The sequence below is a fragment of the Megalopta genalis genome, chromosome 6 (genome assembly GCF_051020955.1).
Source record: "Megalopta genalis isolate 19385.01 chromosome 6, iyMegGena1_principal, whole genome shotgun sequence".
Lineage (NCBI taxonomy): Eukaryota > Metazoa > Arthropoda > Insecta > Hymenoptera > Halictidae > Megalopta > Megalopta genalis.
Genome location: NC_135018.1, coordinates 1,757,263 through 1,769,269, shown reverse-complemented (window position 1 = coordinate 1,769,269; position 12,007 = coordinate 1,757,263). Strand labels below are relative to the sequence as shown.

At 39.9% G+C, this 12,007-nt stretch overlaps 1 protein-coding gene and 1 non-coding gene across 3 annotated transcripts in view; one reads left to right on the top strand and one right to left on the bottom strand.

Annotated features, from left to right (window-relative positions):
* LOC117225610 (mannosyl-oligosaccharide alpha-1,2-mannosidase IA-like) overlaps positions 1-12,007 on the bottom strand; it is a 183,103-nt gene that overhangs the window by 84,108 nt on the left and 86,988 nt on the right. The gene's annotated exons all lie outside the window — the stretch shown is intronic.
* LOC117225627 (small nucleolar RNA U3) lies at positions 301-516 on the top strand. Its single transcript, XR_004491552.2, has one exon. It is a non-coding gene; the product is annotated as a small nucleolar RNA U3 (small nucleolar RNA).

Here is a 12,007-nt window from a genome sequence, read left to right as displayed (position 1 = left end):
CCTTGTGGTACGTTTTTATAGTTACGAATTGTCAACAATTGAGCCGTTTATTTTGAAAGTAAATATTGTTAAAGATAAAACGTTAATTACGTGATTATTTTGGTACAAAATTAATCTTGAGCTACGCGTGGAAAATCTGAATCTGCATCTTGAAATAGATAACACGTGGTGAGATCATCGAAACAGCATGACGTTCTAACGACGTTCTTGCCAACAGATGGCGACATTTTCGAACTGCTCTCTCGCTGCTGAAATTGTGAGCTGTGTGCTTGATATAGCGTCGTCGCAGCTCGACGAATTAAGATCATACTTCACAGGATCAGTTCTGTAGTTGATCAGTTTTTTCTCTCTGTTCAAACTGAGAGTCGATGCAACCACGATGAGGAGGCGTAGCTCCTTTCCCTGAGCGTGAGGAAGACTCGGGAAGTTGACTTTGTTCAATTTCTCAGTCATCGATGATCGTTCATCCCTTGTACTTCGTGCAAGGGAGGTGGGAAGTGGAGCTTTCTGAGTGGCTGTTTAATTTATTTGAAAACAAAAAAGTTCTTAGATATGAGACGTTTATTTTGAAAGTGGCATAAGTCACTTTGTTTTTAAGTCGATATATTTAAGGGTTTGCGTTTTAACACGTTTCAAAATATGGATGCTAACTTTCGAGAAGATTTACTTGTATTTGTTATCTCGGGTACTGATATTTTTCTCAGTATAAATAATTACGTATAAACATTAAAAAATCACCACTTTTCATTACGGTAAAGTGACTTGTGCCACTTTCAAAATAAACGGCTCAAATGACTTCGTATTCGAAAAGAACTGAATCGACTGGCGTAATAAAAAATATATATATTTTTAAGAAATATAACGCTCGACGCGTTCACCTAGATTGAACCCAATTAATATTGCGTTACATGGTCCCTAAGACAGTTCAACAAATTTCATTGGAAACATTTTTTAGCATCGTCGACGATTTCGAAGACGTTTGACCGGATTAAATGGGTCACCTTGTATATACTAGAGGATGCGAGAACAAGACATTAAATAATAATAAGTAATAATAATAAGTAATATATATAATAATAAGTATATATATATTTATTTATTATATATTTATTATATATTAATAAGTATATTATATATAATAATAAGTATATAATAATATATAATAATAAGTAATATGTCTTGTTCGATAGACATAAAGTTACCCGAAACTAGAGACCGAAGGCACAGTAATTGGCCACCCCACAGCAAACCAGTGCCCTAGTACAATAATGTCTCCCTAATTGACGCACAAATTGTGCACAAAAATTGACAATTTGGGAATAGAAGACACGATTATTCGAGCCTTCCAGCTCGTTTCTATAGTTGCCGACAATTTATAACTGTAAAAATGAACCGCAATGCTCGAATAATCGCCTCTCTTCTCCCTAAATTGTCCATTTTCGTGGACAATCTGAGCGTCAATTAGAGAGACATTACTGTAACGCCGAAGTCCATAGTTGCAGTCGAATGAGAGCAGACAGACGAGACGCGAAAAGAAGCAGACTTTGACGTCTGCGCGAAAGCGATGGTTGACAACGCGAAAGCAGATTTCTGTGCGTAGAAAATAAGAGAACCGAGAAATAGCGTGAAATAAGAAGAAAACGAGCGAGAAGAACAATTACGATATTTTCGTAATTAGATCCGACAGACGAGGCGCGAAAAGAAGCAGATTTTGACGTCTGCGCGAAAGCGATAGTTGACGACGCGAAAGTAGATTTCTGTGCGTAGAAAATAAGAGAACCGAGAAATAGCGTGAAATAAGAAGAAAACGAGCGAGAAGGACAATTACGATATTTTCGTAATTAGATCCGACAGACGAGGCGCGAAAAGAAGCAAACTTTGACGTCTGCGCGAAAGCGATAGTTGACGACGCGAAAGTAGATTTCTGTGCATAGAAAATAAGAGAACCGAGAAATAGCGTGAAATAAGAAGAAAACGAGGGAGAAGAACAATTACGATATTTTCGTAATTAGATCCGACAGACGAGGCGCGAAAAGAAGCAAACTTTGACGTCTGCGCGAAAGCGATAGTTGACGACGCGAAAGTAGATTTCTGTGCGTAGAAAATAAGAGACTTGAGAAATAGCGTGAAATAAGAAGAAAACGATGGAGAAGGACAATTACGATATTTTCGTAATTAGATCCGACAGACGGACTCGTTAACGTTGACCCATGGGAACGTGTAATTTCAACGATGTAATGCCCGGAGCAGTTATACGCCGGTAATTTCAGGTGATCGTGAATTAACGACTGACAAGAATAATAAAGGTCCAAGATCGAAGATCCCCGCTAATTGCAATGAAAACGGTGGCCGGCGAAGTTTACGTTTCATCTGTCCGCGGCCGTGCGGCCGCTCTTTCCTCGTGAATCGTCTGGGCGAACGGGGTGGGCAATCACGAGTTTTCGAATGATCGCGGACCGAGGGGTGGGGGTAGGGGGGCGGGATTTAAGTGGGCCCGGTAATTAGGGAAAACGATTTTCCTTGGGTTTAAGGGTAGAAACGTGTACGTCGGAGGAAAGTTTAATCGTCGAACTATTCATTGAATTCGAGCCGGAAGACGTAAATGAAGAAAAATGTTAACTTTTAAGAGAGGGCCAAGATCGCTTGCTCGTTTCTTTTTTTCGATTTAATTCGTTCGGAGTTTTAAGCAGAGATAAATCCGGAACGGTTCGGACGATTTCTTAGAAAGGGACCCTCGCGGCATCTTTGTTCTCTGCTAACATATATATATATATATATATATATATATATATCATTTAATTTATTTAATGCCGCGCAACTGCGTAACAGCAATTAACCTGGAAACAGCGATTAAGTCTGCTAATAATCTTGGCGTGTTTCTTCGTTAGAGTTACATGTGAAGATCGGCGAAACAGGATCTTGCGTTTTAAATTGTTTTATCTTTTATTCGCATCTTCTACGTAAATCAAAGTTGTCAGCGCGTGATTCAATGATACAAGCAAAAATCTGTGTTATGCTCTTCGCGATGCTCTGCTCGAAACTTCGTGCCATGTTTGTGATTTTTATAATTATATAATATAATATTTTTATATCTTAACTTGCGAGAATACTTGGACAATAAAAATTAATACATAATAAATACAAATAAATAATATAAACAATATTAATTAGTAATAAGTCAATATATAATTAATATTTAATTAATATAATAATTATATATAAATTAATAATATAAATAGTAGACAATATTAATTAATTAGTAATACTTGGACAATATTAATAACAATATAAATTTAATAGTAATAAAAATTCATTCAATTGAGCTTGCGTTTAGACTTGAAGACACGTTTTAATTGGCACCAAGCCATTTATTTTGGTACAGGTTAACATTTCACGTAGAAAATAACAAGCTGCGTCGATCGGTGGAACGAAAAACATATAATTCCATTTAAAAAATAAAAAGAAGAAAATAGAATCGACCTTCGTACGGTACGTGACCCAAGTACAGAACAACAAAAATGATCTCTCGGAGCTGGGAGCGTATTTTGGAGCGCGGCGCGGAAGGAAACGCGCGTTATAACACATCGAAACAAAATCTGAGAATTTCATTTAATTACAGAGAGCCAAGGTTACGGACGCCGGGACTGCGGCGGGCAAGAGTAATAGGGATCACGGCTAAAAACCGAAATGAAATTTCAAGACGGCCAGAGACGTCGTTCTCCCTTTGCTCGCATTTATCTCCGAGGGGGGAAAGGCGGAGAAAGACCGGGCGGAAACGGGGGTAGGAGGGCGAGGGTGGGAAAGGATCGCGGCGACTCGGGAAGACAAAACGACGAAACCACGGGGCTTTGAACGGATCTTGATGCAAGGTTGAGATTTCCCGGAGACTGAACGGCTCGGGACGACCACCTGCGACAAATTATAGCCGAAGGAACGTTCCTATTGACGCGTCGCGTCGGCCATATTGCATCGCGAGGATTGTCGCCCTCCCCGGCGAGAATCTATCGGGATTATTCGAGTTGTCCAAGTTGCCCGTGGAACGGAATATTTTGCGGCCCGTAATACCCCGCTAGCATTTATTAAACGCCGTCATCCCGGGGTCTAGAGCTTTCCGAGAGGATCAGCCGAGATTAATTACAGGGGAGACCGATGACGGTTCTAACGCTTCGATTTTAGAGCACGATTGCTGCACGCAAGCTACTGTATTTACGACGACGATCATTCCACGATCCTCTCAGCTACTTATTTCGAGATTATTCGGTCATGGTAGTTTTGTTCGTGCGTCGAGGAATAGCCAAGTTGTGTGTTAATAAAATACAGGACACATTAATTTTGAAATCAATGTTAGGATCAGTCGCGAACACAATTTTTCGGAGTAGAGTAAGTGCATTACTGCGGGCGCCCCAAATACTGCGGTATTTTCTAAAAGTTATAAAATGTAACATTTCAGGGTGCAATCTTCTAAAAATGAATGCTATAATTTTTTATATTATGTTATATTATTGTGATATTATTATTACACTATATTACAATTATTTTATAATATTGTTATTATACTATACTACAATTATCTTATAATATTATTATTATAGTATATTATATTATTTTATAATACTATTATTATGTTATATTATTTTATAATATTATTATTATACTATATTACAATTATTTTATAATATTATTATTATATTACATTATATTAATTTATAATATTAGTATTATATTAGATTATTTTATAATATTATTATTATATTATATTAACTTATAATATTATTATTATATTATATTATATTATAATATTGGTATTGATTCGTACTTCGACATTGATTTATATCTTGGTAATTAATAAGCGCGATAACATAACTTCTCACCGCGAAGAAAACGATCTCCATAGCGAGACGAGCCGACCAAAAGCTACTCCAATCAAGAAGAAACCGATCTTCCCGGATTCATTTCAATTCGTCCGAAGCGATCCGATCCGAAAAGATTTCTCAGGGTCAACGTGAAACCGGAAACATTCTCTCCGATGTTTCAACCGTTCGCGAGCACCGTAAACGCGGAAAGCTCCGCCCGTTCGGATAAAAATGTACGGAGATCCGGGATCCCGTTCGCCGATGAAATAACTTAAAAAAAAAAGAAGAGAGCAATCTCTTCGAACAGAGTTGTCGGGCACGCCGATTTCTCTTTGGAACGGTCGGCTACCTCGTCGCCGACTGTCCTCGACGTCCGAGTTTCAATCACGCTCGCGAGGCTCCTCCGTCCCCATAATTCTTCCAGCTGCGTCGAGAGCCCGGCGAACACATAAAGGAATCTCTAATTCCGTCGGTCATCTTCCCGAATCGCGTTCGATCGGATTTACGGCTTTCGATTCTTCGCGTCAGTTGCCGGCCACGCGGAGAGACAGCGGGGATCGTCGAGGGAGGATCGCTTTCTAAATCTCGAACGGCGCGGGCTTAACGCGCGGACACGTCGCGATACGACGCGAGGCCCCGGCCAGGGGCCCGCGACGGATCCTCCCGGGGCATCGGCGGCGCGACGGGGCCCGGACAGCGGGCCCGGATAAAATGAAAAGTCGAGGCGGGTCCTAATACGCGGGAACGGCCGTGTAAACTGTCGATCCGGCAGTCCTGCTAACTTCCCCGTCAATCAGCGTAAGCCTCTTTTCGAGGGCTTAAGACCGACGTCTGCGGATCGACGACGAAAAACGAGCAGCCGGAGCCCGGCGTAAATGTTTTCTGGACAGTTAGGGGAGATCGGGAAAGGAATGCGTCGCGTTTGACCCTTCTGCCGGGCCCAGGGTGGTCCGCTTCGAGGACGGGATTCCGCGTCGCCGACGGACGGAGCGTGTCGTTCATTAGCACCCGCCTCTGGAATCGCGTGATTCGGCAACTTAACGTTAAAACCCGACCGTTAACCTTTTAGGCACGACGCGCCACTATAGTGGCTTCCACGGATGTCATCTTTCAGAACGACACGCCGCTATAGTGGCTTTCGCGGATGTCATCTCTCTGGACGACGCGCCACTATAGTGGCTTGTTCTAGTAGCTCACTCGCTCATCGTTTGAACCAAATAATCGTCTTCATATGCATTGTTTCACACTTCTTTTGTCTTCACATCGATTTACAACAGTCTACAGGGTGTCCCAAAAATGTCTCGCAATCCGGAAATGGCGGGTTCCTCGGATCATTTGAAGCAACTTCTTCCTTTACAAAAATGTTCTCCGAGGCACCGTTAACGAGTTATTAACGAAAAACAGTAACCAATAAGAATCGAGTACGGCTGATGCGAGGCGGCCCAGCCAACCAGCGCGCGAAGCCCAGTTCCGCTCATTGACTCGATCGCCTCGCGCCAGCCGAGCTCGCCTCTCATTGGTTACTGTTTTTCGTTAATAACTCGTTAACGGTGCCTCGGAGAAAATTTTTGTAAAGGAAAAAGTTGCTTCCAATGGCCCGAGGAACCCGCCACTTTCGGATTGCGAGACATTTTTGGGACACCCTGTATATACAGTATCAGACTCTGTACAGTACACATCAGACTCTGCCGTCCAGAGAAATAGCCTCGCGCAGAATTCAGCCGTGCCTAAAAGGTTAAAAACTATTCGGAAGCATCGAAACGAATTCGGGAACGCGAATTTCTCCTCGACTTCTGTTCCTCTGTACTCTTCTCCCGTTCACCGGGCGGATTAACCCTTTGCACTCGAACTCGTTTTAACTGTAAATCTATTATCATTTTTCCGACTTGTGTTATTTGAATTTTACACGACGATGTGCATTTTGTGCGCACGAAATCGAGTCTTGCGATTCGTGTAATAGCTACGATTTCAGTGATGTTTAAAATCTAAGCTTCGATAATATAAAAATTATCTTAGAACGTGATACAATAATTTTAATGGTGCCTCAGAGTCACCACTCGAGCGCAAAGGGTTAACTTTTGTTCAGCTCGTCTCGCAATAGAGACTTTTCTCTTCGCAATGGGAAGTTATGATATATCATCGCGCTTAAAGTGAGAAAAAAAGTCGCTTTTCACTTCTCAATTAATTTGGTTTCGACAGAATATTTTATGACATGCGTAGAAAATATTTATAAATCAAATATATTTCCAATATGTTCCTTAGCTGAATCGTTCTGTTACGAATGATCGAAAATAGAAGTTAATGACGCAGGTGTAAGAGCTCATTTATTGCGTAGACGTGTTCGTTGAAGTTCAACGAACGGAAGAAAATTCATAAAACGTGAACTAATTCCTATACAGATACAAAATTATGTAAGAAAACAAAATGTTTATACTGAACATGAAACTGAGGGCTACCTGTACAGTAAATTCTCCCTAATCGACGAATTATTGTATAATACTATTATTTATTATAATATTAGTATTTATTAATATTATAATAATATTATAACACTATCAATAATAATAATATAATACTATTATTTTTATTAGTATTTATTAGTATTATTTTATTTTATTAGTATTTATTAGTATATTTATTATAATAATAGTATTTATTAATATTATAATAATATTGTAATATTAGTATTGATTAATATTATAATAATATTGTAATATTAGTATTGATTAATATTACAATAATATTCTAATATTAGTATTGATTAATATTATAATAATATCATAATATTATTTATTACAATACCGCTCAGATTGTGCACAAAAATGGGCAATTTCGGAAGAGATGTCGTCCTCGAACACGCGCTTGGCGAGCTCCGCCGTTTGTGTAACGTCGTCGAAAAAGTTTTTTCGACGTGTATCAGATAGGGACCGCCTCCTCTTTTCTCTGCTCCGCGCCATCCGACGCAGAGACCCGGACGAAATTTAGTTAGGGGACGAGATACGCGAGCCGCCTCGTTGACAACTCGTTGACACGGTTCTTGAGCGCAACAGGGCTTAATTGATGCAGGAACGCGCTTTTACATCTGTGAATCCCCTCTCGTGTCCCGGTGTTATTAAAGCACTAATCTTTATGCAAAGGCTAACTTCAGAGAAAGATTCTGTTAAATCTCGCATAATAGCTATCTCTTTCGCCGGATACGAATTCTGTTGACTCCTCCTCGGCGAGGAGCTTATTTCGAAAGAACCGCCGCTGATAAAGCGAGCAATGGAAACGGAAATTGCACGTTCGAATATTCATCGACTTATTAATAACAAGAATTGGAATACGGTTCGGTGAATTTCACTGTGTCCGCCGTCTCAATTCCGCTGCATAATTCTCTGTTTCTTCATTCCCGCGACGTGATCTGCCCTATCTCTCTTAAGATAATTTTTAAATAGTTTAAAATAAATAATGAGGGATTCCTGAGGCGATTCGAAGCAACTTTTTCCTCAGCGAAAATGCAATCCGCGGCTTCGTTCACGAGTTATTAACGAGAAACAGTGACCAATCAGAGGCGAGCTCGGCTGGCGCGAGACGGGGCCGAGTCAACGAGCACCAGTTCCGCTCATTGGCTCAGCCGCCTCGCACCGACCGAGCTCGCCTCTCATTGGTCACTGTTTTCCGTTAATAACTCGTTAACGGTGCCTCGCAGAAAATTTGTCTAAAGGAAAAAGTTGCTTCGAATGACCTCAGGAATCTCTGATTTCCTGGAAATACCATAATTTTCGGACAACCTGTGCCAGACAGATTTTTTAGACAACTCTCGTAGAACGAGCACACTTTCCAGGAAGGGACGAATGCTGAGCGAGTTATGTGAATCGTTCGTGGCCGAAGAAGCCGATCCACAGCAACCCGAAGAAATTACTGTATCTCCGAATCTCGATTAATTTGCTGGAGCACAGCCGTCCCTGTTTTTTATCGTGAGCAAACTTCGGTCGTCGTTAACAAAGCTGACTCGCGCGAGGACAGTTTCTCCGGTGCAACAAATGTCGCGGCGTTGAAACCGAAATGCTCGCCGGGATCGCGTTCGCTTCTTCGTCGTGGGCAAAATGCTCGCGCAAGTTGCTCCGGGCTGATAACGTTCGGAGGGGGGGGGGGGGGGGAAGGACATTCGACAACAGAAGGCGACAAAAAGTTGCTCGTCGTCGCCTCGGCGTAGACATATCTTTAGGGCGTCGAATGGGTAACGATTGCGAAGATGGCGTCCCGACCTCGGGCCCGTTGAATGGGGTTGAAACGAGAGCTTCGCGAAACTCGCTTTGCGACAAAGTTCGGATCCTCTCCAACGTAAACGCTCGTTATCTCTGATCTCGTATCACCGGCGTAGCCGACGAGACCCTCTCGTGATACGAGCAGCCTAGACTCGCGAACCGGTGAAAGTTATCGGACTACACGGCGATATGCTTATACTTCAGAAGGTAACTACAACCCGGGTCCTAGTTGTATAACCGCGGCTAATCTGTTGTCGAATGAAGGATGTTAACTAAGGCCTCCTCGAGAAACGAAACTACCGTGAGCCGAGAAAACTCCAGCAATATTCTCTCGTCGCACGAGAAGACGGTTCCGCGCTGATGAAATGAAGGCTGCGGCCGTCTTTTGTGCATGTATCGCGCGCTTCGCAGGGTGTCCTGGCAAGGGTGAAGGGTCTCGGAAGTATTGGGTTGGCAACTAAGTAATTGCCGATTACAGTTATAGATGTCTCTCACTCCCATTTTTGTGATATCCGTAAATGTTATATTATAAAATTATTATTATTATTATTATGTTATTTGTTATTGTTTATTATTTTTTTTATTATTTATTTATTATTATAAAAATGGACAACGATTTATAGTAAGTTCTCTCTAATTGACGCTCGGATTGTGCAGAAAAATGGACAGTTTGGGAAGAGGAGAAACCATATTTTAGTATATGTATACTATATGTTACTATATTTTATAGTATATGGTATAGTACACAGTAGTATACAGTAATATAGTATATAGTATAGTACACAGCAGTATACAGTAATATAGTATATAGTATAGTACATAGTAATATACAGCAATATAGCATATATTGGGTTGGCAACTAAGTAATTGCCGATTTCAGTTATAAATGTCTCTCACTCCCATTTTTATGATATCCGTAAATGTTATATTATAAAATTATTATTATTATTATTATGTTATTTTTTATTATCCGTGAATGTTAGCAACTGGACAAATTGAATGCAACGGTCAAGGAAAAGCGACCAGAATTGGTCGATCGTAAAAGCGTCATTTTCCAGCAGGACAATGCTAGGCCGCACACGTCTTTGTCCACTCGGCAAAAATTCATGGATATTGGTTGGGAATCGATGTTACACCCACCAATATAGCCCTGATCTCGCGTCATCGGATTACCACTTATTTCGATCCCTGGACAACTCCCTTCGTGGTAAAACTTTTAACGACGATGACGCTGTAAAATCTCGCTTAACTCAGTTTTTGGCCGAAAAGGATCAGACTTTCTACGAGCGTGGAATTTTCAAGTTGTCGGAGAGATGGCAAAAGGTCATCGAACAAAATGGAAAATACATTACAGATTAAACTTCGTTCCAAGTAAAACAAAATTTTTTATTTCATCGAACAAATCGGCAATTACTTAGTTGCCAACCCAATAGTTCGAAGTGGAAACGTTCTCTTAAACAATAACCGAAGCGCGATATCGAAAGTTTTCTCGTTGCTTCTCGCGATATCTCGATGCGCGGTGGAGAAAGTGCCGCGTGGTTGGAATGCAAGTTCGCTTGAAACGAATGTCGAAATTATAGCAAAGGATTGAGGTATAATGAGGGAGCGCTGATTGAAAAATAACAATAAATAAGCTTGGAACAGCCTTTGCCTCGTACAATTAATTAACATATGGAAAGTTAAAAGTATCGTGTCGACGACAAGCGACTTTTTAATTTCGATATATTAAGTTCGCGTTCTCTCGAATTATCTTTCGTATTTTTCGCATTTATATTTTCATATTTTTTTTCATTTTTCGACACGACTGGGTCGAGAAAATGGGACGGCTTTTTAATTTCACTGCATACGTAATGAAGTGTGCATTAAAAACGAAACTTTGAAGTGTGTATTATTCTGTGGAAAATTTATATAAATTGCCTTTTACCTTCTTCGAAATTATTACAATCGAAAAACTTCTGATCATTGCAGCTATGAAGAAAATGACAGGGCAAGGGGTTAAAATGTAAGTTGACATGACTCTGAATATACTAAATTCCCTTTAATTTATATTAGTATGATATTGATATTATACTTCTCTATTTAGCTTGAATTAGACTGGTCGTTGTTCGTTACAAACAGTTTTATATACGCAATAAATATAATATAATAATAAGTACGTTGAATATAAGTAGGTTATAATATAATAAGTAGGTTAAAAACCAGATATTACCAAAATTTACCAAAGTAGTATAATCTACATCTATATTTTATGTATTCGGTTCCATGGAGCTCGACATCAGTACAGGGATTTTAATTTTTCAACCCTTTGCAGTCGAAGCTATTTTAATTCGAATTCCAAAACACGTTCTCTCTGATCTACAGTACTTCCATTTTATACGATTTAGTTAGATTTATTCGTATGAAATTGGGTCTATTGCCAAATAGAATACTTGCAATTTTAACAGTTTTTTAAACGAATCTGATACTGGTGCAATTATTTAGAAAAATAGTATAGCTATTTTTAATGGCATCGCAGGGTCGCCACTCGAGTGCGAAGGGTTAATAAATTCGATGATCCTTAGAAGTGTTTACAGTACTTCCATTTTATATGATTTAGTTAGATTTATTCGCATGAAATTGAGCCTATTGGCAAATAGAATGCTTGCAATTTTAACAGTTTTTTAAACGAATCTGATACTGGTGCAATTATTTAGAAAAATAGTATAGCTATTTTTAGCGGCGTCGCAGGGTCGCCACTCGAGTGCGAAGGGTTAATAAATTCGATAATCCTTAGAAGCGTTTACAGTACTTCCATTTTATCTGATTTAGTTAGATTTATTCGTATGAAATTGAGCCTATTGCCAAATAGAATACTTGCAATTTTAACAGTTTTTTAGACGAATCTGATACTGGTGCAATTATAAT